Source organism: Notamacropus eugenii, chromosome 3, assembly GCF_028372415.1.
Source record: "Notamacropus eugenii isolate mMacEug1 chromosome 3, mMacEug1.pri_v2, whole genome shotgun sequence".
NCBI classification, from domain to species: Eukaryota; Metazoa; Chordata; class Mammalia; order Diprotodontia; family Macropodidae; genus Notamacropus; species Notamacropus eugenii.
Window position 1 is genome coordinate 136,174,698 of NC_092874.1, and position 27,229 is coordinate 136,201,926.

General features: G+C 38.2%; 1 non-coding gene and 1 pseudogene across 1 annotated transcript; one reads left to right on the plus strand and one right to left on the minus strand.

Moving 5' to 3' along the window:
- The first annotated feature begins 2,733 nt into the window (after nucleotides 1-2,733).
- Nucleotides 2,734-2,843, plus strand: LOC140497862 (U6 spliceosomal RNA). Its single transcript, XR_011964873.1, has one exon. It is a non-coding gene; the product is annotated as a U6 spliceosomal RNA (small nuclear RNA).
- A 22,864-nt stretch (nucleotides 2,844-25,707) lies between these two features.
- Nucleotides 25,708-26,423, minus strand: LOC140531266 (rRNA-processing protein FCF1 homolog; annotated as a pseudogene).
- Between the last annotated feature and the right edge of the window lie 806 nt (nucleotides 26,424-27,229).

Sequence of the window (27,229 nt, forward strand, 5' to 3'; positions counted from 1 at the left end):
TCAAAAGTACAGCCAGGATGGGGACTGAGGGCCCGTATCTTTTAGGGGAGAAGATCTAGACATGTACCATTTTTTTGTATTCCCAGAATAAATTCTAGATGGGAGCAAGAGCTATTATTGAATTTTATTGAAAGTCTTCATGATTAAATCTAATCAGTGTGAACCCAAAGACTAAGTTTCTGGGCTGCCCCTCACAAACACATTTCATAGCCTCAAGATTCCTTCTCAGAGAACCTCAAACCCATTTTATTGATGTCCTATCTGAGGGCACCAGTCATTAACAACAAAGGCCAAATCTCAATTATTCACACATGGATCAATGTGGCAAAGATATAATCTTTGACTGCCTTCTCCCACCATCTAGCACTTTCAGATTTGCTTCTTCTGGCATTTGGGTATTCTCAGGGAATTGAGATTCATTTTGTGACCAGCCTCCTCCAATTGACTGTTGAGAGGAAAAATGGCTACATACTTTGTATGTAAGGATAACATATTTTTGTATGTTGTTTTGGATTACTGTCCCCCCTTTCTATTCTTTTATTTTCTGTCCTTTTTGGACAAGTAGTGCTTTCCTCCCATTATTTTTAGTTTTTTCAAATCTTTTTTTTAAACCTCTTTGTTTCTCTTTTTGTTTTAATTTTACCTGTAAAATTTATAGCAACAACTAGATAAACCTCTTATTTTTAGAAATAATAACAAATAATGATGTTTAACATTACATTTTTTTAGAAAGTGAGAAAGGAGATGAAAAAGCTCTTTTAGTTGAGAGCAGATGAGAGATTCATTTTTTTTTTTAATTTTTAGAAAATCTATCTGGAAGGGGCCTTTTTGGTGAAGATCAGAAATTTTTTATGAGAGCATGTTTTTCTTTCTCTTCTTACTTTTCATGCTTTTTTTGCATCTCTCTCATTTCTCTTCCCAGTTTTTTCTCCACCTCTGTAACTTGATTTTCAAAATCCTTTTTGAGCTCTTCCATGGCCTGAGCTCATTGAATATTATTTTAGATGTTTGGGATACAGAAACCTTGACTTCTATGTCTTTCCCTGATGGTAAGCATTGTTCTTCCTCATCTGAAAGGATGGAAGGAGATATCTGTTCACCAAGAAAGTAACCTTCTATGGTCTTATTTTTTTCCCTTTTTTGAGCATTTTCCCAACCAGTTACTTGACTTTTGGGTCCTTTGTCAAGAGTAGGGTATACTCTGGGAATCTGTGAGATCTCAGTTCCTCCAAGGTGGCACAATCAAGCATGTACTGGTCTGGACTCAGAGAGGGATTTTTATGCCCGGAATTTTAGCAGTTACCTCTCCACAGCCACCTGGCCTCCAGTTCCCAAGTCAGCACTGGGGGCTGATTTTCAGATAAGCTGGATGGGCAGGGCCACCATTCAGTTTGAGACAAAGACCAGCTTGGCCAGGGCCTTCACCCAGGGCTGAGGTAAGACTCAGCTCTTCAATGCCCTCAGGGATTTTTGTGCTCCAACAACGGAGCTTCCGTATGGGCTGCTGTGCAGGATCTGTGGCCACTGCTTGCTGCTGGAGACATAGGAAGGCCCTTCTCCCTTCCTGGCCAGCTGATAAAATCCTGTCACTGACCTTTGGCACCTGTGGGCTGAAGGAATCTGAGGACCTGCTACTGGGACTGGAGATTCCACCTCCGAGGTGTCCTCCTCCCAGAGTCTCATTGTGCTGTGCTGCTCAGCCAAGGCTGGGCTGGGCTTGTGCTTGGCTCCATGTCCAGTGCAACTGACATTTCCGTGGGCCTTTCAGGGCACCGTAGGCTGGAAATCTCCTCCACTCTGTTGTTCTCCACTTCTGCTGCTCCAAAATTTGTTGAGAGTCCCTCTCTACAGGTATTTTATGGGCTGTGGGGGGGACCCTAAGTAAGTGTGTCTTTCTAGTCCACCATCTTGGCTCTGCCCCTCTCTTCTCATTTTACCAATATTAATTCTTTTTTTTGTTTGTTTGTTTTTTTTTGGTTTCAACTTTTTTTTATTATTATTTTTAATGTTTTACAATCACTGCCATAAAATTAAGATTTTATCCCCCCCACACCTACCCCCCACTACCCCCTCTCCCCCACGACTGCATACAATTCTGTATAGGTTCTACACATACTTTCTTATTGAGTACATTTTCACTATAGTCATGCTATGTAGTCGAACTAAAATAAATGGAAGAAATCGTATAACAAATCAAAACATGATACACAAAAACACGCATACACACAAACATGATCTGCTACATTCTGCGAATGACTTCCATATTTCTTTCTCTGAGTATGGAAGGCATTTTGCCTTAGAAATCCACCATTGGGATTTTTTTTTTAAATAAGTTCTTGCATTATTACAAAATTCCAAGTCTACCAGAAAAAACTCCCGCACACTGTGGTCATTGCTGTGCACAGAGTTCTCTTGGTTCTGCTCCTTTCACTCAGCATCAGATCATATAAGTCCTTCCAGGCCTCTCTGAAGTCTTCTTGTTCATCATTTCTTATGGCATAATAGTACTCCATTACATTCATATACCATAATGTATTCAGCCATTCCCCAATTGATGGGCATCCCCTTGACTTCCAGTTTTTGGCAACTACAAAGAGTGCTGCTATAAATATTTTTGTACATGTGGGACCCTTTCCCATTTTTATGATCTCTTGGGGATACAGTCCTAGTAGCGATATTGCTGGGTCAAAGGGTATGCACATTTTTGTAGCCCTTTGGGCATAGTTCCAAATTGCTCTCCAGAATGGTTGGATGAGCTCATGCTAAAATTGGAATGATACAGAGAAGATTAGCATGGCCTCTGTGCAAGGATGATGCAAATTCGTGAAGCATTACCAATATTAATTCTTTATAAACTCAATTTCCCTGCTAAAATTTTCCAACTTTTATAGTATTGTCTGGATTACTCCATTTAACCCTTTGTTATGCATATTTGTGGCATTCTTTTCTAATTATTTCATGCCAGCTATAAATTTCTTGAAGAGAGAAACTGATTTATTCTGTTTCCCATGCTGCCTAGCACATTGTTGGATCCATATTAGATTCCTAATTTTTTAGATTGCTTGATCAATAAAAATGTATTGATTTTTTTTAGAGTAATAGGGGTAAGGATCACAGAGTGAACTTCAGAAACTGTTTATTCCAATTCATGCCTGCAAAAAATTGCTACTACAACATCTCTGACAAGTGGATATTTCTAGTCCTTTCTTGAAGGCTGTTTTATTTGCCCTCTGAAGGCTTGGGTTAAAGCAAACTCCTGGGTTCACGATTTCTTGCAAACTGATACCCAGGCACATGATACAGTCATGAGCTTTATTGTTTTTCAACACAACACACAGACAAACAAAGCATATATATATATGGCAATATAAATAGACAGAGGTTTCTCCCCACATTCGGGAAACTAACCCTAGCCAGAGAAAGAGGGAGATGTTTTGGGGAAGGAACATGCTCAAAGTTGGGTTTCAAGTGGCAAACTTATATATGCTAAAAATTGGCTTGGTTGAGCACAAATCATCAGTGCTAGATATAGTAAGTGGCTTTCTTAATCAGATCTAGATGTGATGGAATTAGGATACCATGCTTGGATAATGCCCTGGTAGAGAGAGTTTCTTTATCGGAATCATAAACTGATCAAAGATCTTATATTAACTAAGGCAGCAGAAGATCAATGACTCACAACCCTTGCTGCAGGTTAGGTCCACCCCAACCAAAAATCATAAGCCTTATCTGTCTGGTAGAATTAACAGTGGAAAAGTACAAACTGTCTGGTTTGCCTATATGTTTCCATGGGCTTTAGGACCACTTCACCTGAGTCACTCCATATGGGAGTTCTATCATTACAATATGACATCAGATGATATAAAATGTATAATTATCACAAAAACTTGAAACTCCATTGGTCCATTGCACTTTTGGACTACTCTGATTAGAAATTTTTTACCTTACATCAAACCTAAATTTGGGTTTTTTCTAGTGTTGTCTTCTGTGGTCAAGCAGAACAAATCTCTATTCCCTCTTCCACATTGTTTTTCAAATAGCAGAAGACAGTCACTATGTGTCCCCTAGATCTTCCCTTTTCTAGGCTAACTATCCTCAGTTCTTTTGACTGGTCCTCCCATGGCACAATCTTGAGGAACATGATCTCTCTTTCTGCCCTCTTCTGCAACCTCTTCAACTTATCCATGACCTTTCTAAAAGTGAAGTACCCAGAACTGAATATAATATCACAGATGAGATCTGATCAAGCAGGCTACAGTGTGACCATAGCTTAGATAATATATCCCTCAGTGTAGATTGCATTGTCTTTCTTGACTATCATATTAGAGTGTTGATTTGCTTTGAGCTTGTGGGTCTCTAACATTTACAGATCTTTTTAAACAAACTTTTATCTATCTATAACTCCTCCTGTTTACACTTGGGAAGTTGATTTTTTGATCCCAAGTATAAGCCTTTGCATTTATTCCTATTACATTTCATTTTATTAGGTTCAGTACAATGTTCCAACTTGTACAGATATTTTTAGATATTGACAGTTATCTAGTATATTAACTATCTGTCCCAGTTTTGTGTAAACTATAAATCTGATAAATATATCATGTGTCTTTATATAAGTGAATGACAAAACTGTTGGACAATACACAGACAGCAAAGATTCCTGGGCCATGCCACAAGACATTCATTCTAAGTTGACATCCAACCTCTAATAACTACTTTTTGGGTTCAGCACAAGAATAACATGAGAAACTTTGTCAAATACTTTTCTAATACCTAGGTAAATTGAATCTCTGACATTCACCTGGTCTAGCAATCTAGAAACTCTGTCAAAAAAGAAAATGAACTTAGTTTGACAAGACCTATTCTAGATGAAGCCACGCTGACATCCTTTTCTAGGTATTCCCTTAAAAAACAGAACAAAAACTGGGCTTGAGATTTCTTTGAGATTGGGAACTCAGTGAGAAGATTACCTTGATTAATAAAGATGGTAATTTCCTCTGGGTGAGAGGCCCGGCATTTTGCTAACACAACTACCTTAGGCCCGAGTTTCCCTGACTTCCAGATTATGTTGACCCTTCCCCTGCCCATGGCCTAGCTTTCTGACTACCCACCCTGCCTCTCACTCCCCCATGCCCCAGCTTCCCTGATGCAGATTCCTGGACTGAAGGTATAAAGTTTTCTGCCTAGGGGTCACCATACTGATGACTGACTGACCACTCATGATTTCCTGATGGGGACCAGGGGGCCATGTCCAGAGAGGCTTATTGTCTCTATATCCTTGTTGCCTATCTTTGCTGGGTCAGGGCAAAGAAAACCTCCTTCTTTGTTAAATGTTCTAGGACTTGCAAGGTCCTCTTAAGTATTTCAAAATTTGTCTTTATAATATATTGTATAAATTGTTCTCCTGGTTCTGCTCACTTCATTCTCTGCCAGTTGATAATGAGGCTTTCCAGGTTTCTCTGAAACTGTCTCCCTTATCATTTCTTATAGCACACTCATATTCCATTACATTCATAGACCATAATTTGTTCAGCTGTTCAGCCCCAGTAGATGAATAACCCTTGAGTTGCCAATTCTTTACCTGCACAAAAAAACTTATAAAGATATTTTTTAAATGGATAAGACTCTTTTCTTTTTCTTTGATTGCTTTGGAGTATGTAGGTCTGCTAGTGGCATTTGGGACAGAGTTTTAACTTGCTTTCCAGGATGACTGGACCAGTTCATAGCCCCAGCAACAGTTTGTCAATGTAACTTTTCCTCTAACTCCTTCCAACATTTGTCATTATTCCTTTTTGTCAATTTTGCCAAATTAATAGGTATGAAGTTAAACCTCAGAGTGGCTTTAATGTGCATTTCTCTAATTATTAATGATTTGGAACATTTTAGGTAGCTTGGATTTCTTCCCATGAGAACTTTGTGTTATATCATTTGACCACTTATCATTTGGGGGAGGGTATGTGTGTGTGTGTGTGTGTGTGTGTGTGTGTGTGTGTGTGTATACAGAGATACACATGCATATTATGTAATATGCATGTGTACATATATAATATATTAGTACAGAAATATATTTAAAATATATGACATATTTAACAATATATTTTAAGGTCTTTTTTGTTTTCTTTTGATTTCCATTGCCAGCCTCAGTTCATTTTAAGCTTTAGTACTCCTGACATGATTCCAAGAGGACTGACTGTCATTTTTTTCTATCAGTCCTTTGCCCTTATCTGTGTTCTGTACATATATTTTTAAAATCTAAGTTGGTAGATGATTCTCTGTACATTCACACTGGTATCTTTAGACCAGACCTGCACAACATATGGCCCTCAGGTGGCCCATCAAAAGATTTTGGAGGTTGTCACATGACTTGTGTCAGTAGACTGACAATGTTTGGTTGCCGAGGGTCACGTGATAGCTGCCCAAAATCTTTTGGTGGGCCATATGTTGTACAGGACTGCTCTAGACAAATCTGCATTTTTGTCCTCACCAGAAGCCTTTGTATCTGCAGAATTTCATTGCAGGAAACTTCCCATTCTTCTGGGCTTGGAATTTTAGTCCATAAAATTGTACCTAGCCTTTTTACCCTAGGGTAAAGATTGTATCAGACTGTGCTCAAATTTCCTCTCCTTTTCATTCACAAAATCCAAGATTGACAGTTCACTTTTTTCTCTCAAGGTTCCCAATCTTTTTCCCTCTAGCAACTCTTTTCTAGTTGTTTCCTTAGAATCAGATCCAGAAAAGAGAATCCCTATGGTGAACTTTACAACTTCTGAAGGATGAAATTATCCTTAAAGTCAAATCAGAAATTATTAGCTACTCTCGTTGTGTCAGAAAGAAAGCTCTAGCAGATTTTTCAGATAACTGATATTTTCTGTTACTACTATATCATGCATCTGTATCTCCAAATTCTAATCTATTTCCTCTTGCTGCCCAGATGGCCTGAAGGACACTCTAATAACAATACTGTTTCTATTTCTGCCTCTAATCATATTTACCCACATGCTCTATCACAGTTCTCCTCTCTGGTTCCGGGTGTGAGAGATGATCTCTCAGAATTGAAGCCTTCTTAAGAGTTAATTTTTTCTTGTACTATTGAAACATACTCTCTTGAAAAGTTACATCTGAAGCTAGCTGACCTTGTAGAGAAGCATGCTTTGTAACATATCTTGTACTGTGCCCGACTCCCCTTTCGTTCCGACCTTGTCTATGCACCACACCTCCCCGTGCAACCTGCATACCTTTGCAAAACTGTTTTTTGTTGCTGGTGAAGATTTTTGCAAATAAACTGTACCCCTTGAAGCCCAGACAATGGGATGAGGGGAAGAGGTTAGGGAGGGGATGTTCGCATTAGGGTATAATTGACCTTGCTTTCTGTACTCCTTTGTACTCCCTGGCTGGAGCTATTAGTGCGACAAAGGGGGGTTACCCTTTCTCATGAGAAAGCAATAAACTCCTTTTTTGCCTTTCCAAAGACAAGTCTCTGATCAATTATTTTTGGGGGTCTTAAGACCCATCCCACACAGTGTTGGGGGCTGTCTGGGACTCCCCCTTATTTGGGGAAGGGTCTCTCAGCCAGTCCTAGGACAGGTCCCCGCTGTCCACTTGCCAGTGGTCCTGGAATGTTTTGGGGGTTTCTTTCCACTTTTAAGTAATAGAACTCAATGACAGACAATCTCAAAAGGCAAAAATGAAAGTAGAATGACCATGGAGGAGGAGAGACTGAATTAAGAAGGTCATGTAAGTTTGTGCACAGACCCAGGTAAGCAAGACCTGTGAGTCCTCTTAGATGGCAAACCAGGGAGCTCCTGGGTGACCATAGAGTTAGGGTTGAGACAAAATCAGTGAGTCTCTGTAAGGGGGCAGGAACTGTGAGTCTCCACCTGCGTCCCTAGGCAAGATCAGTGAGCTTCTGTCTTAAAGAGAGGCAAGAACTTGTGAACCATGGGGAAAGCTCAAAAAGAAAAAAAAAGTCTCTCCAAAACTCCAGACAATAGTCTTCCAAATATCCCAGAAGACAATCCTTTAGATAATAGGCTGAATAATTGGGAATTATCAAAGTATCAGGGAAAAGATAAGAAGAAAATTATTAAGTATTGTTGCTTAGTTTGGGCAGGAACTCAGCTCGGAGGAAATGTCTTCTGGCCAAAGTACAGATCCTCCAAGGACACTCTTTAATGTTTTGTCAAATGTCTTGTCTGTTTGTGTTGTGTTGATATTTCTGTGTGAATGAAAGTCTATGTCTCTGTTTTATCTGACACTTCGTAAAATTGTAAATTTTGCTATCCAGCCAGCAAGAGCAGAAAGGCTGAGCTGGATTGTCCTTGAAATTCCTGTTACTTCTCTTCTTTGACCCTCTCAGAGCAGAGGGACAGGGAGGGAGGGAATTTATCTTTTTCGCTCAGACCCAAGAAAGGCAGGCTAGCAAGCATTTAACCATTTCCTGCCTCACCCAAAGAAGAAATTTTAGTGTAATGGGAAACAACAGAAAGTTAATTGAATTCATTCTGGTGGTATTTGGAATTGTGAATAAGTGAAATGTGTCACTCTTAATTTAATGTTTAAGATAGGTTAGGATTTATTAAAGTTTGGTGGAAATAAGTGAAAGATTAGAAAGTAAAAAAAAATCTCAAGTAAGCAACTTAGAGCTGAGAGTTTTGAATTTAGGTTTAAGTAGGTCTTGAAACTAAAGTTTGCACTTTATGTTCAAATTAGATCAATATATTTGATGCCAGACAATGTGTTTAAAGTGGCAAAAAAAAAAATAAGTTTAGATTTTTCTGTTTTTAAAAAGTGATCACTTTAGGATAAGGAAAAATGTTTTAATTAATTAATTTATTTATTTATTGTGGAGTGGGAGGGGAAGAAATGTGGCTTTCTTAGTATGTAAATTGTTAGACATTTAACTCCCTCTAGTTTTTAAGGTTTGGGGTAGGATAAAATTGTTATTTTTTTTTGGAATTTTTATTTTTATTTGGAATGTAAAGGAGAATAAATGTAGTCTGAGTAAAGGCAGAAAAGAAAAAAAAAAGGGTGGTTTAAAGAAAAACAAGAGATGGAGGAGCAATGGACCATATGCTGTCAGCCACTCCCTTCCCCATATCAGTTCAGAAGATTTGAGTATGTTGAGAAAATGAACCTTTGTAACTTGATTGGGAAACTGAGAGAAAATTATTGTGATTGGTAATTGTTATAATTCAATGAATTATTAAGTTTCCAAGTTCCCTGCTTGGAGGGTAAGTCAAGCACACCTAGTTAACATTGGTTCAGAATTACTAAGATCTCTTTTACCTAGGTTAAAGACAGTTAACTTAAGCACATTTTGTTAACATAATTTTAAACTTTTCAAGAAAAGAAGGAGATAAGTTATTTAAATTGAATTTAGATAAAAAGTATTAACTTATGAGCTATCTTGTCTTATGATTAAGATATAAAGGAAAGCTGGATAATCTGAGTAATAGGATTGAGAGATAGGAGGAAAGATGAATAAAGATTTGATTGAAAATATGGAAGACAGATAAGGTTTGGGAACAAATGGGGGTTATTCAAACCTCGCCTGTCCCTATATAGTTGTTCTGGACCTTTGTGTCAGTTTCAAATGGTTTTAGTAAGTGTGAGGAAGTATTTTAAGAAGACAGAAAAATCATATAACTTGATTTGATAATTCATAGCTCAATCAAATTTGAGATAACTCTATCTGATCAGGTGATAGAGAGTGCCCATGTGATGGTAAAGAAATGAATTACTGTGCAAGATGATGTGGAAATCCATTCACCTGAATGAGTAATGGCTTATTTTAAGTAAACTTAGTTTTAAGTAAATCTAAATGTATTAGGAATTGCATTGTTAAATTAATGATGAATTGGATAAAAAAAGTTTGTTATGAATTCTGTGTAAGAGTTTTCATGTTGTAGAATTCCTATTGAGAAAATGAGAATCTTTAAAAAATACATACATATATTCATAAATATGTATACATACATACATACATACATATGAGTGTGATTTTTCAATCCTGTTCCATCTAAGGATGTATTAAGTAGATGAAAAGTTTATTTCTGGTATTAACAAGGAAGTTTTAACTAAAATTGTTTTTAGGATGGCAGAATAGAAAGATGCATATACTCTAGTGCTTCCCACACAGCCCACAAAATACCTGTAAAAAGGACTCTCAACAAAGTCTAGAGCAGCAGAAGCCACAGAACAACAGAACAAAGGAGGTTTCCAGCCAAAGGTAACCGGGAAGGCTGACAGGAAAGGTCTATCCCATGGGACGCTGAGCAGAGCAGAGCACAGCCCTGGCCATGTGGCACTGGGAGGAACAGAACCTGAACTGACCTCTGGGGCAGAGTTCCCAGCAGGGAAGGTCCCAGATACCTCAACCCACAAACCTGCTCCAAAGGTCAGTGGGGGAGGGCTTTCTCAGCTGGGCAAGAGGGAAGGAAGTTTCTCCAGCAATAGCCCTAGGCAATGGCAGAGGCCGCAACAGACTGCAGGCAGCTACAGGGGCTGGGAAGCAACCTGCCTGAACCATTGTTCAGGCAGCCCAGCTTAAAGCCTCTGATGGTAAGGAGCAGCTGATCTAAATCCCAGCCCTGAGTGAAGGTCCCACCCCCACCCAAAGCCCAGGGGAACCTAGCAGCCGAGTCTAATTTCTTGACAAAGGATTCAAAAGTCAAGTAACTGGCTGGGAAAATGACCCAAAAAGGGAAAAAAAATAAGATCATAGAAGGTTACTTTCTTGGTGAAGAGATGTCTCCTCCCATCCTTTCAAATGAGGAAGAACAAGGCTTACTGTCATAGGAAGCTAAGACCCCTGCCTCCAGGGCCTCCAAAGTGAACTTAAAGTGGGCTCAGGCAATAGAAGAGCTTGAAAACCCAATTAGCAGCTTGCTAAAGGAGAACCAGAAAAAATGCTGAGGAAAATAACACCTTTAAAAAGAAGCTAACTCAATTGGAAAAAGAGGTCCAAAAAGCTAATGAAGAGAAGGAGGCATTAAAAAGCAGAATTAGCCAAATGGAGGAGAAGGTTCAAAAGCTCACTGAACAAAACAGTTCTCTGAAAGAGAGAATTGAATTCAGGGAAATGAACGACTATGAGATAAACCAAACAGAAAACAAAACCAAAAGTTTGAAAAAAGTAGAAGATAAAAAAAATATAAGATAATGTGAAACATCTCATTGGAAAAACAACTGACCTGGAAAATATATCCAAGAGAGACAATTTAAAAATTATGGGACTACCTGAAATCCATGATCCAAAAAAGAGCCTAGACATTAACTTTCATGAAATTATGAAGGAAAACAGTCCTGATATTCTAGAACCAGAGGGCAAAATAAATATTGAAAGAATCCACCAATCATCTCCTGAAAGAGACCAGAAAAGAGAAACTCCTAGGAATATTGTGGCCAAATTTCAGAGTTCCAAGGTCAAGGGGAAAATACTGCAAGCAGCTAAAAAAAACCAATTTGAGTATTGCAGAAATACAATCGGGATAACAGAAGATCTGGCAGCTTCAACATTAAGGGATCGAAGGACTTGGAATAGGATATTCCAAAATCAAAGGAACTGGTATTAAAACCAAGAATCGCCTACTCAGCAAAACTGAGTATAATACTTCAAGGAAATAAATGGTCATTCAATGATATAGAGAACTTTCAAGTATTCATGTTGAAAAGACCAAACCTATATAGAAAATTTGACTTTCAAACACAAGAATCAAGAGAAGCTTGGAAAGGTAAACAGGAAAAAAAAAATCATAAAAGACTTTCTAAAGCTGAACTGTTTACATTCCTACATGGAAAGAAAATATTTATAACTCTTGAGACTTTTCTCAGTATTTGGGTAGGTGGAGGGATTGTACACACACACACACACACACACACACACACACACACGCAGACAGAGAGTATAGGTTGTGTTGAATCAGAAGAGATAATATCCACAAAAAAAAGAGATAAAATAAAAATTAATGGGTGAAGGGGGAAGATATTGGGAGGAGAAAGGGAGAAATAGAATGGGGCAGGCTATAACTCATAAAAGATATAATGAAAAATCTTGTTTAATGGAGGAGAAAAGGGAGAAGGGGAGAGGGGGAAAGTGAAGCTATTCTTTCCTCATATGGCTTAAGGAGGGAATAACATGCTTACTAAATTTGTTATGAAAATCTATCTTATGCTATAGGAAAGTAGGGGAGGAGGCAACAAGTGGGGTGAGGGGGATGATAGAAGGGAAGGCAAATGAGAGAAGGGAGTAACTAGAAATAAACACTTTTGGGAAGGGACAAGGTCATATGAGGGAATAAAAAAATAAGGGGGGACAGAGTGGGATTAGAGGGCAATATAGTTAGTATTACACAACATGATTATTATGGAAGTCTTTTGCAAAACGACAAATATATAGCCTGTATTGAATTGCTTGTCTTCCCAGTGGGGATGGGTAGGGAGGGAGGGAGGGAAAGAAGGTGGAATTCAAAGTACTAGAAATGAATGCTGAGAACTATTATTGCATATAACAGAGAAATAAGAAACACAGAAATTTATCTCACCCTACAAGAAAAGAGAGAAGATGAGGATAAGGGAAGGGTGGGGTGTGATAGAAGGGAGGGTACATTGAGGGAAGGGGTAATCAGAATGCAAGGTATTAGGGGGTGGAGGGAGGGGAGAAAAATTGGACATGTTAGAAAGTGATGTAAAAGCAATTAGTATTAAAACAATTGACTGAATTAATTACTGAGACTAAATCAGAGACATCTTTAATTTGGGGAAATGAATTTTAGTCTAAGTCTCCTAGAGCGGGTAACTTCGGGTAAAATTTGGCATTGATGGAAAAGTTAAGATTTTAATGGTAAATTTGATTTTATGATTGTTATTTAAACAGGAACTAAAACAGGTATAGAAAGGCAGGTAAGTCCCTTAAGGCTTGCCTCAAAAGATGTTCCTTAGCCAATTTGAAATTATAGCCATATCTGAAACCTGGTTATTAGAATTTGCTATTTTAAGATGCTATGGGACTATTAAGTGATTGTCCTTCTGAGTCTAACTCCAGGTACGGATAGCAACAAAGGCAGTCTGAACCTCCAATCCATGATGCCAGTAAGCCTGTGAGATGTTGGTATGAACTGAAAAAGGTGATCTCCTGGGAAGGATGGAAGAGCAGCTGTTCAGCCTGGGGTGAGGTAGCATTCTCCTGACTCAGTTTCTCCATTGACACCTGGCAGACTCTAAGCCTCACTGAATGCAAGTTGACAATCTACTCCTGCCTGGAACTAAAATGAAGTTGGGGAGATATTGTTTCCCTGCAATATCCCTTCTCTTAGTGTCAATTTCCTATAGTCAAAAGGACTGTAAGCTTAATACCAGATCTATTAAATTATAGATTGTTGATAGGGGAACATCAGAGGTCAAGTCTTAAATGAAGCTATTAGGCTTAGGACTTTAGACCAACAACAATAAGTTAGGGTCCTTTAATTCCTAGTAATACTGTGAAGACCATTAGGTCAAGGGCTTATGAAGTTAGCATACATAGTTATTGTTTGTGTCTCAACTGGTTAATGTTAAAAAAAAAAAATCCATTTGTGGTCTATATTGTAAATGCTGTAAGAAAAATATCACTTGACCAAAAGTTGGAATTGTGTTATGTGATGTGAACTGTGTTAAAAATGAAAAATAAAAATAAAATTGTTTTTGCCATGAATCAAGCATTTACAAAAGTATGTTTGCAAAAGGAAGCTTATAGACAAATGTGCAAAGGCTTTAGTTTTAGATCTTGTCATTTTGTCAATAAATTGTAAACTGTTCTTAAGCAAGGAAGATATTTGTTGTATGAAGAAATGTTTTGTAAAATCTTTTGTATGATTTTTGAAAGACCTACTTAAAAATTTATGTTTGTAAGCTATCTTGTTATAACTAAAGGTTTATGGGGGTTGGAAGATAAGGGACAAGATAAAGGAGACCAGGAATTTTATGGCTCCAGGAAGTTCTGTGATAATTTTAAGACAAAAAGCCTCCTGGCCCCATCCACCTTTCCTTTAGAAGTCCAGTCATTACAGATGTAATCTTAAAATGTAATCTGAATTCAGAACTGCTCAGAGAAAAGATGTAATTCTTTCCTATTGCCAAAGGAAAGCAGGAGTGCCAGCCCCATCCTGGGGCCCTAAGACTTGAAAAGCCTAAAATCATCACCCAAGTGGTGTGGCGCCTTGCTTTGTTGAAGTTATAATCTCTTATGTAAAGTGTAAACTGTATACAGAGTTCTTAAACAAGGAATTTTTGTTGGTGATAATCTTCAGTGATTGATTTTTAGGACAAATTTAAGATTTAAGATATGAGTTCTGGTAAAATTTTTGATTAGTGAAACCTGTCACCTAATGTATAAGTCTCTGGGATCATACTCAGAGAGGAATGTGACTATTACAGGCAGAAGTTTGCCTCAGGAGACAATCCTGTCTTTAGCCTGGGATGGGATCCTTCTGACTCAGTTTCCCCATTGTGTTCCTTTGAAAAGGAATGTTTTCCCACTTGACTATTTCTGAGTCTGACTATAAAGTGGAAATGATATCTAATTAGGTCCTTGCTTTTCATCTTCATGGCATATTTCTATGATCAAAGCAGATAGTTTAAGATGTAAGCACAAAGCAAGTAGTGGAATCTTGCTGTTTTCAATTAATTGGGTAGATAGCTAAAAGTTCATGGGCCTCTAAAGAGCCAGATCAAATAGAGAAATCTAAGGAGCTTTCAAGGTGAGATTTTCCAGGGCCCTTTTAGACAAATGGGACTAAAATTCCTTTGGAGTAAAGGACAAAGGTCCCAACTTGGAATAAGGTCTTTACCTATTACAAAATGATGTAAAAGAAATTGGTATTAAAACAATTGACTGAATTTAATTACTGAGACTAAATCAGAGACATCTTTAGTTTGGGAAAAAGAATTTCAGTCTAAGTTTGAATTCATTTCATGAACATAAGTTGAAGTTAGTGTTTGAACTTATCATATGTGTAGCTCATTCTTTTAGACTGAGCACGGTTAGAAAGGTATAGAGAAGCTTGGAAAACAGATGTAAATCTATTAGAGCAATAACTTATGGTTTTATTGGTAAGTTTGATTTTATGATTGTTATTTAATCAGGAACTAGAACATATAGAAAGGCATGTAAGCTACTTAAGACTTGCTTCAAAAGATGTTCCTTAGCCAATATGAAATTACAGTCATATCTGAAACTGATTATTGGAGCTTGCTATTTTAAGATTTTATGGGACTATTAAGTGACTTTTTCTGACTCTAACTCCAGGTGTGGATAGCAAGAAAGACTGTCTGAGCCACTGATCCATGATGCCAGTGAGTCTGTGAGATGCTGGTATGAACTGCAAAGGGATGACCTCATGGGAAGGTTGGGAGGATGGCTGTTCAACCTGGACTGAGGTAGAATTCTCCTGACTCAGTTTCCCTACTGACACCTGGCAGACTTTAAGCCTGGCTGGATGCCAGTTGACAATCTATTCTTGCCTGGAATTGACATGAAGTTAGGGAGATGTTCCCCTGAAATGTCCCTAATCTTAATGGCAATTTCCTGTATTCAAAAGTTTCATAAACATAATACCAGATCTATTAATAGATTGTTGGTAGAGGAACATCTGGGGTTAAGTCCAAAAATTGTGCTCTTAGGCATAGGATTTTAGACCAATAACAATAAATTAGGGTCCTTTAAATCTTAGTACTAGTATGGAGATCATCAGGCCAAGGGTCTCTGAGGTTAGCATACATAGTCATTAGGGGCAGCTAGGTGGTGCAGTGGATAGAGCACCAGTGCAGGAGTCAGGAGGACCCTGAGTTCATATCTCACCTCAGACACTTGACACTCACTAGCTGTGTGACCTTGGGCAAGTCACTTAACCCCAGTTGCCTCATCCTGGGTCATCTCCAGTCATCCTGATTAATATCTGGTCACTGGATGGCTGTGGAGGAGAAGTGAGGCTGGTGACCTGCACAGCCCTCCCTCACTCAAAACATAGTCAAGGGCAAGTCATGTCATTATTTCTCTGATGGCATGGTGTTCTTTGGCAATGAAGGACCAACACACACATAGTCATTATTATTTTTGTCTCAGTTGGTTAATGTTAAAAGAAAAATGGTTTGTGGTCTATTTTGTAAATGCTTGAAAAGAAGTATCACATGACCAGAAGTTGTTGTACTGTGTTAAAAATGATTATTTATTATATTTATGTAAGTACTGGAGCCTGTTATTGACTCCTTAGTGAAATCTCATGAAGGGGATTGCTCCCCACCTCGTAATTTGTCAGTGGATCAGTGAGCCTCATACCCGAATGAAGGGACTGGTGCCAGCTCTGACTCAGTGGACTGTGATGTCACAAGATCCTGGAACCTTAAAATTCACTTTGAAGAAGGATCCGATCCATTCATGACTGAAAAGACTGTTGTGGGTTTATTGTTCTTGTTTGTTGCTATACCTTTCTTTGCTTTGCAGCAGGCATTTTCCTTTGTCTCTGGTCACTAGGCCTTAGCCATTTCTGTTGCTATGCACCAGGTTACAGTGGAAGAAATATTCCAGCAATGTTGTGAGAAGTCTTCAAATTGTAAGAAATAAGAGGGGGGATTGTGAGAGATGATCTCTCAGAAGTGAAGCCTCCTCAAAGAGTTAATTGTTTGTTGTACTGTTGAAACACACTCCCTTGAAAAACTACATCTGTAGCTAGCTGACCTTGTAGAGAAGGATGCTTTGTAACATATCTTGTTCTGTGCTCGACTCCCTTTTTGTCCTGACCTTGTCTATGCACTACCCCCCCCCCCCCCCCCCAAACTGCATACTTTTACAAAACTGTTCTTTGTTGCTGGGGAAGATTTCTGTGAATAAATTGTACCTCCTGAAGCCCAGCCAACGGGATAAGGGGAAGGATTAGGGAAGTGGAGCTCACATTAAGGTATAATCGACCTTGCTTTCTGTACTTCCTGGCTGGCACTATTAGTGTGACGAAGGTGGGGTATTCTTTCTCATGAGAAAGCAATAAACTCCTTTTTGCCTTTCCTAAGACAAGTCTCTGATCGATTATTTTTGGGGGTCTGAAGACCCATCCCACACACTGGATTTCCTCATGAGTGTTTATCTTTTTAATAGATAATGTTACTTTGCTCTACTTCCCCTGATTATTCCAGGAATTCTTAACCTGGGCTCACAAACTTACTTAAAATTCTTTTTTGATAATTATGACCATGTAATTTGTTTCCTTTGTAATCTGATGTATTCTACTTTATACATTTGAAAACCTTCTTCGTAAGGGTACAATAGCTTTATTAGGCTGCCAGAGGGCCCATGACACAGACAAATTTAAGAATCCCTGAATTGTACTGTGCCTTTTGAGAAAGGCACACCATTCTAGAGATGCTTTCCAGTTATAGATCTCATCCTACCTATATGAATATTCAGAGAAATGGTAGAGCCAGTTCAACCAAGCCTAAGAGAATAAATTATTAAATTTTCAGTGTAAGCAACTGCTCCTCCAAATTAAGTGAGCTCTATAAATCAGGCTTGATTTCTTGTTTTGTATATTATCTAGACTTAAGAAAATGATGCAGAAAATGCTAGGAATCCTGCTTAAACCTAAAAGTATGTCTTATGTACATTTTTTTGGACATTTGCTTGTTTAACATTTATCAGCACATGTTGTGTGTATAAATAAAAAAAAATGTAAATTCTAATAAGAAGCCTACTTCTCTTGATAGTATGTTGCCAATTTCCCAACATGGCCAATCTAAAAGTAGTAATTCTTAGTAGCTAATTTACTAAAATAGAAAGTTTCATAGTGTATGATACCATGCTCAAAACGGAATCATTAGCAAATCAAATGAATTCTACTTCATTTTAAGTTTCATTATGTACAAGAAATGAAACATCAAGTTAATATTGCTGAATAAATATTTTGAGGCTGCTTAATGACAGCTGGTAAACTACAACTGTAGCCTTCCTCTTCTTTACTGATGATTTCTTTCCTTATTCAAGAACCCCTAAATGTATGTATCCTCCCCAAATTCAACCTTTATATTTATTTACAATTCCCTAAATTTTTTTCTTCAGCTCCTGTCTTATTCTTTTTCCTATATTCCCCCTCTCCCACCAAAGCTAGAATGGCTTTGTCATGATCTAAAACAACCTTAAAAATGTCAGATGAGTATTTTTCCAATGTATATTTAGTAAGTCTTTAAAACCTAATTATCATTAAAAAGCACTGATTAAACAACTGATTGCATGTGGCACCTCCTGTACCAGGAAACTAGATAGGTGCTTGCCCTTTTAAGAGCCAAGATGATTTAGCAGGTAGAGATGGGTGAATGGAGTGAGTTTCTAGCATGTGATACTGCCTTGGGGAAAAGTTTAAAGTTCAGAATGAACAAAGAGATCCTTTAGTAGGGATGTTTGAGAGGAGCAGTGGAAGATACTATAGGGAGAGCAATAAAAAGAGATTTGAGGTCAGTTTCATCCAGATAGTGCAAGATAACTTTTCAAAAATTTACCATAGGAATTGAAACAAAACATCCAACACTATTTGGAGTGGAATATTTTGACTGTTTTATAGCATTTGTTTCCTAGTAGCCTCTTTAGCAGAGGTTAGTAACTTTTTTTTATTTTTGGTCACGGACCCATTTGGCAATCTGATAAAACTTATACGGATCCTTTTTTCAGAACAATGTTTTTAAATGTATAAAACAAAATATGTGAGATTACAAAGTAAGTCAATCATGTTGAAATCAAGGCAGAATATTTTGTTTTTTGAAATCTATCCACAGATTTCTTGAGGGTTTGTAGACTGTAGATAAAGAAGCCCTCATCCTAGGTATTAACCAGTAAATAAAATAAAATACTCTACAAGGGAAAGGATGAGAAGGCAATTTGGTAGGGCAATCCATGCTGGCTTTGGAGTCAGAGAACTTGGGTTCAAATCTCAACTCTCTCAATTGATATTTGTATGACTTTGGATAAATCACAATTGCTCTGGGTCTTGGTTCTTCATTGGTTAAAGGAGGGAATTGGAATAGGTGGCCTCTAAGATCCCTTCCAGATATCAATCAATGACTAGTCAGTAAATACTGACTGCATTCATCCATTTACTTACCAGGAAAATTCTGATCTAGCTCTGGCAGCAACCTCCAAATATTAAGCTGCAGATTGTAGTCTGTCTGTTTATTGAAGATAAGCCTTTGTTTAGAGAGATCCTGAGTTGGAAAGTCATTGTTGTTATTTGTCCTTTGTTCTCCAAGAGGACCATGACATCAGGGAAGGGATGCCATGACATGCAAGTGAATTAGATTTAAGTGCAAAGTCACCAGTCTCACTTACCTGTGGGGTGCTCTGCCCAAAGGAAATGGTTTGGAATGACTTAAGTGAAAAATAGCCATGTTTTCTTGGTGAATCTATTTTTATTTTTCACAACTTCTAGTGATACCTCTTTCCCTCTTAGAAGAGTAATATTCAATAAATGAGTTTTCTCTCATTAGGACTGGAAATTTTGACTTCATGGTGTTTCCCATTGACTTCATCTTGTTCTTTGGGATTGGTTGTCTATCAGCATAGACAACCAGGTTTAAGTGTGTGATGGGGTATGGGATCTGCCCCTCCCCCCCCCACTTTCCCAAGAATTTCAGGAACCCAGACTTCAAACTCAGATTCCTGGTTTAGGCACTGGGCTCATCCCAGTATAATTCTTTCAACTCTTCTTTTATTGTGGCCCTTGCCCAACCCTTCATTTTCTGTTACCTCTAACATAGTCCCTGAATTTTCCCATACATTTCAGTCACCAGTGCCTCTGCCCAAAGCATTTGACCCACCTGAGCCCACCTCAATTACTTAATTAGCTTACTTGACCCTCCTTAATCCCATCCAACCCTCCCCCCCCTCCCATTCTCTGTTACCTCCAGACCACCCCAGGCTACTTGCCACTCCTAGATCCCATCCAAATCTTTCCACAATCTTTTCTCCTATAAAAACATCAATCTAATCCTAGGAATCTCACCCACCCTAACCAGTGTTTTCATAAACTTACTACTTGGACTGAAAGAAGGCTTGAATGGTAGAATTCTTTCAAGACAGACCCATGCCATTTACCCTTGCATTTCAGGATTTCCAAGACCCCTAGACCATAACAGGTGTACTGTTCTCATTCTTACTTTTAAAAAATTCAAAATCACCCAAAGTTCATCTTTGTCTATGACTATTGCCTATAGCCCCAACATTTTGATAGAAATTGTTAGCTTTTTCAAATTTTCTCCGGTTGAAATGCCTTCCTCATGCATTTGGCACAGTGAGAAGAGCACTGCCTTTGTATTAAAAGCACTGGGGTTCAGGTCTTATTTCTGACTCCTGGTACTTCTGACTCTCAACTCTGGATGAGCCACTTAATCCCTAGGCTTTAAAATGAGGAAATTACACTCAATGGCCTCTGACGTCCCTTCTACCTCTAAATAGAGGATTCCATTTTGATTCAAAATACAAGGTAGATGCTCTTAAAGCTGGTCTCACATAATGGCACAAAGCTATAAAGAGAACCTATTCTTAGAGGGTCATACTGCCAATTGTTTGCAATTTTCAATGCTGTTAAAAGTTCAGAACTTCCAGGTCATTGATTAATGGATTCTTAATGAACTACACAGCAAAGAAGCAGGAAACAACGATTGCTTTCATTTTGAGGTTTGAATGTTAAATGTTTGACCTCAAATTTGAGTTCCTTTAGGAAACAATCAAACTTGGGCTTCCTCAGATAAAGTGGGTCAAGTCTTTTTCATGGGAAAGTCAGGGCCAGCCCTTAAAATTGTGAAAGGTCAAAAGTTTGTCATTAGTGTTCTGTGCCCTTTGAGTTCTCAACTCTTTTTCATTCTTAGTATTTTACCTTCTATTTTGCTACATTCTATTCTATCCCTGTCCTGGTGCTTTTCTGTTGTCTAGTGACAACAAATTGTCATCCCACCTAACCCTCTCCATCCAGGAAGTTTTATGTACTCCATAGCTTAAGTCTCACCTGACTCAATGAGAGCAGGGACCATGAACCACGCTTTATATCTCTCTAAACATTTATCAAAATACTTTGAGGAAAGGAAAAGGATTAAACATTTTTATAGAACCTACTATGTGTCAGGACTGTGCTATGTGCTTTTAAAATAAATATTATTTCTTTTGATCTCCACAACTCTACAAAGTGGATGCTATTATCATGCCCACATACAGTTCATTAAACTGAGACATAGGTTAAAGAGACTTGCCTAGGGTCACACAGCTCATAAGTATCAGAGGATGGATTTGAACACAGGTATTCCTGACTCCAGGCACAGGGCTCTATCTATTTTACCACCAGTTGCCTCTTTGTATATGATAAAGTTGTTTAATCAATGTTTGTTTAATAAATGAATGAATTAAATAGTCATTTTAGGCTTAAGATTGAGAACCCTGGAGAAAGAGAAAGATATATGGGAAAGAAAAGGGTTTTTGTAGCTGGCCCTATTTAAAGAGTATCCATGGTTCCTTTGAACTAATTGGTCTGATTATTCGAGATTAATTCCTTGGATATTTTTCTAACAGATTATAGAATAGGCTTCACCCCCCCCCCCCCCCCAATTTTCCTTTCTATTATTGAGGACTTCAAAGCAAAGGTTGACATTTCCTTCTACAAAGAAGGATGGATAAGGAGGATTTCTCATGAAACTGAATCTTCAGTAGATGCAGCTTGGGTTTTGTTCATTAATTTTAAATTTAACATAGTCCCAACATAGAGGCAGCTAGGTGGTACAATGGATAGAACATTGGACCTAGAGTCAGGAAGACTCATCTTCCTGAGTTCAAATCTGCTCTCAGACACTTCCCAGCTGTGTGACCCTGGGCAAGTCACTTAACCCTGTTTGTGTCAGTTTCTTCATCTATAAAATGAACTGGAGAAGGGAATGTCAAACCACTCCAGTATCTTTGCCAAAAAAAAAGATGAAGAGTCAGACATGACTGAAAAATGACTGAGTAACAAGTTCCAACATTGATGTAATTTTCTTTGACTCCTTCTGAACTTCATTGCGTTTGCTTCTATTAATTTTTTAATGATTCATTGATGTTATTTTCTCTTTTTCTTTTTTGAAAAAAACATCACTAGTAGCCCTTAGAGTAGGGGAGTTAAGCTTGTATTTGGGGGACATAGAGGGAGTGAGTAGTAGAACTGATCGAGAAAGTCCAGTATAATTCAAAAGCATTTTTCACTCTGAGCCTGTATTGGTTATAAATTCCAAGATCTTTAATTTCCTTCTCCCCTAGGGCCCTCCCCCTTTTGGAGAGTTTTCTTGAGGTTATTGATCCAATGAGCTAGTCTATGTAGGATGCTTTGTAAACTTTGATCTATCTATCTATCTATCTATCTATCTATCTATCTATCTATCTATCTATCTATCTATCTATCTGTCTGTCTGTCTGTCTGTCTGTCTGTCTGTCTGTCTGTCTGTCTGTCTATCTATCTATCTATCTATCTATCTATCTATCTATCTATCTATCTATCTATCTATGGAAGGAGGGAGAAGGAAGCAAATAGGACTGATCCACTATAAACCAGCTAGGACTGGAAAACAGAGAGCCATTTGAGTGGTCCAAGACCAAGAGATCTTTTGTGACTGAGAACAGTGCCTGGAATGTAGTAGAAACTTCATGATAAATTACTTGTTGAATGACTGTGGAATCCAGTTGTATGAAAGAAGAATTTAAAAGAAACTTTGAGGCATCTAGTTCCTCCCTGGGAGGTAAAGGTAGTCACAGGAGATAGAGAGTGAAAAGAGATGGGGGAGGGGCAAATTCTGACCTAATGTAGTTCTGTGTGTTATAGAGATGTACAGATCTCTAGGGGAAGATGGCCTTCTGTAGGTGGCAGAGGATGAGAGAGGCACCCTTGACTCTCTAGGGCAGAGGTGTCAAACTGGAGATCCTCTGAGCAGCAAAACTCTCAAGTGTGGAAACCAGATTAAAATATAATTGGGAAATGGTTAGCAAAATAAATAAAAAATACCATGTAACACAGATGGTGTCAATTTGTGGTTTTCTAAGTCAGTATGAGGTCTGTTTGTATTTGAGTTTGGCATCACTTCTTTAGGATGTCGCACTCAAGTCCTTTTTGTTTCCATAATTTATAAATAAAACTGTGTTATGTTTCAATCATTGTCATCATCTCAATGACTTGTGTCCAAGAAGTAGTATAAAAGATATAATTAATGGATAAGTTGAAAAGAGATGAACCATTCATATATTAAGAGTAAGGGATAATCGATGGTAGCCCAGATGATACCATACTGGTATCAACATGCAGTAGAAAGACCTAGAGAAAACTCTTTCAAAGTTTGAACATCCTTATGAATTATTTTTGGTACAACATGGAAAAGCATTGTACAGAATGAGAAGGCACGTGTAGTTTTGCATTTGTACCACATCAAGGAGCACCCATTTCAGTTAGATGATGGTTCTATTGCATTATTGAACCTTATTTAGGCCCTGAGCCTCTGAGCACTAGCTACTCTCAAGGAATGACTAGAGACTGATCTTTTCAGGTTCCACCTAGATAGGGTCAATGAACTACAGAATTGAGAGAGGTCTCCCAAATATACTCAGTCACTTTTGTGCCAAAAGGAAGTCTATGACATGATACTTACGTCAGTATTTGGGGATCACTGTGGAGGGATCCTCAGAAGATCTCGTTATGTTAATAGTATTGTTCTGATGTCCTAGCAGTAGTCTCATGGGAAAAGAGAATGATAGGGGAAGAGCCAGAAAATTTGGGTATTTATCACCAAGTCCTATCCCTTCATGGCCAGGCATATAGTGAGGGTAAAGCATAGCAGAAAGAAAGTCCCATTGTGGTACTGAAACTGACATATAATGTTGAAAGACTTATAGGAAAACCTTATTCTATGTTACTTAAATTTGATAATGTTAGAATATAGGAAGTATCCATGATGCCTTCCTTCCTTTCTTATTGGGGTTAAGTGACTTTCTGTATCAGTAAGCACCCCAACATACATGGGGGATGTGCTATCACAGGTACTTAGATCTGCATTCATAAAAGGAAAGACAACTTTTGAGGGATTAACCATCTCTTTAATCAAGCACATGTATCATTCCTCTTAACCAAGCACATATATCATTCACCTATTTCAGGGGAGTCAGATCCCTGAACTTCAAAGAAAATACAGAGAAATCAAAAGATCAGCAGATATGACTTCCTCTGCCTGAATTCAACAGACAGTTGGACCCCAACTATCTGACCATAGTTACCAAACAGGGAAACATGACATCTGGGTTCTGAATGCCAGGGGGCTCCTTACCGGCTTCTCAATCCTTCTCTGATCCTCAAACCTTATTACAAAAACTAAGCCCCCAAAATAAAATCTTACTCTCAGAGTATTTATATACTTTTTTAGAGCCAGAGGGCATAATCCTCTGATCCAGTGCCTCAATAGAAAAAACAAAAGGTACTTGGGCCCCTTCTACAAAACATCTCCCCTAACCAAGCTTCCCACAATGGGCAGACCCATCAATGAGTGGGAAAGATCCTCCTCAGTCACATTCAAATAGAGGCATTATACTTCTTGATTATACTAAAACAAAAACAGCAAAAGATCCTATTTTCTTTGCCGTCATACTTGTACAAGGTCACTCAGTAAGTGTCTGAGGCTGTATTTGAACTGAGGTCTTCCCTACTCTATCCACTGCACCACCTAGCTGCCCCATGTTATTTCTTATGGGAAACCCTAGGTGTGGGAACTTTTGTAAACAGACTGCTACCCCATATAACTAAAGAAATCCTAGTGATTTACCTTAAGTTAAGTGACTTTTAGAGTGGAAGTGGGTGATTGGGTTACACAACTAATAAGCAGCAGAGCTGAGATTTAATCTCAGGTGTTTTTAAATTGAAAATCCAGGATTCTATTTACTATACCACTGCCTACCTTTATCATATGTTACACTAGGAATTTAGCTGATGTTAATTTGACATAATAACAGCTATTGTGCTAATGGGCACTAATGTTTTATGAGATAATCTTCCTCTCTCCCATAACATACATATATCTTAACAGGGATCTTATGAAGACAGTACCTTACCCAAAGGACTTTAACAGTATCAATTTTGGGTCCTGATGGGTGGAGGAGATATTTTGGGATGGCCCAAGTCCTTGTGATGCTTCTTAGCACAATAGCTTTGTCCTTTTGAAGCCTTAAGAAGAAAGAGAGGCACAAAGAGACCCAGTGTATTCAGTGCATTGCTACATTGACAGCAGACCTGTTAGGCAACAGCTTTCAGAAAGAACCTTCAGGGGCCTGGCAAGAGAAAGGAACAGTACACTGAGTACTTGGATTAATTTTGGAATCTGCATATTTATCCTTCTATTTTCAAGGCCCATCAAAAACACAGATTTGTGTCTTTTGAGCCAGTAACTATGAAATGTTCCAGTAATGAACAAACTTTCATTTTGCCTTTCTCTTTTTTTCCCTGAGCAAAATCGATTTATGTATAAATTCAATGAGTTTTTTTCATTAAAATACAAAATTCATTAGGAACAGAAAAAAAACCTAAATCACTATAACCCTATTTTATACAAAAGTACAAGTAAGTGATTAGAATGGTGTTTCTCTGTTAACAGCATTTATATTTTGCAGACTGGCATCAGAGGAAGTACTGTCTGTTGAAGTGAAAATCAAGGGGCTCCATGATAATCTGGCATTCTCACAATGTTATACCAATGGTTATACGTGATGGGAACCCCAGGAGTCTTTATGATTCCTCACTTACGGTCCCAATGGACTGTAGTCACAAGGTAACGCCTGTGCTGAGTGACCCTCTGGATTAAGGAATCCTCTGCATGTATGACTTTGTGCATGAATAGCAATCGTTCCTATCATGGGATCTTGGCAATCCTCAAGGCTTCTTAGTACTTTTGTCCCAACTTTTCAGTTTCAGCCATTACACTGTCATTTATGCAGGGAATATGCATAATATTGCCTAATATGTATGCATTTGGCATACGGACAATCCGTTGTTGATGGCATTAAGTCCAACTTGGCTTTGATGGAGTAACTGGCAAAGTTAGAATCACCCAAAATGTAGTGAGGGGATCCCAACTGTGTGTTATATAGAATGAACAAACAGGACAGACGCTGGGGAACTTCTCTTTCTTTAAGAGCACTGGGATCTTCTCTTTCTTTTTTGACTTTGATATATCGCCTTTTTAATGTATCTTTTTCTTCTTAGTATGTCTTTTTCTTTTCTCTGCAAGCAAATTACGACTCTCCTTTATTCATATCTGCCTTAGAAATGCAGCTGATTCAGGACACTCTCGTCTTGTAAACTGAGTATTTATTTCATGGTTGAATATTTCCTTGTTTGTTTGTTGTTTTTTGGTTTCCCCATGTTGGAAGCCTTTCTACACCTCCTGCTATTCTTTTTTAAAGGCTTTTCCAAAATGGCAAACAAATTCAACAATAGTAGATTACATTCCCACAGATCTTTATAGCTCTATTTTCTGGGATGCCCTGGGCTGAGGTGTCCTGAGATCCAGTCTGATAACATTCTTTTTTTTTTTTTTTTTGACAAGAGTAAACTCCAGAACTTAACTGCGAGGGCTCCTTATTGATTTATTGTCTGCCCTGGACTGGGTCCTTCACTACCAGCTTAGTTTTTGGGGAAGGGATAATAATAACAACTGATATTCATAAAGCACTTTAAATTTTCAGGGTCCTGTTGGCAATTACGTCTCTTGAGCTTCACAGTAACCCTCTGAGGTAGGTTGTACAATCAGTATAATTATTACCATTTGAATGATGAGAGATCTGGGGCTCAGGGAAATTAAGAAATTTGCCCATAGCCACAAAGCAAGGAAATGTCAGAGGAAGGAGTTGAACCCACATTTTTCTGACTCCATGTTTATCTCTGTTCCCTGTGCCAATTTTTTGCCATCCTGTTCCCTTTTGCCTTGCCCTACTACCTAAAAATTGCATGCAAATCTTCTTCATCTGACATCCTTAAAGAGTCTACCTCTATGTGCTAGAGTGGTAGATGTAGGGAAATAAAACGATAAACAAAAGTAAAATTTTGTGAGATGCTCAGGGTCTTATCACTTGTATCCTGGTGATGCTATCTGCATCTCTTTCTGATAATCCTTATTCCATATGTTCTATAGAAGTGTTTCTTTCAAGGGAAAAGGAAGCAGCATGGTATAA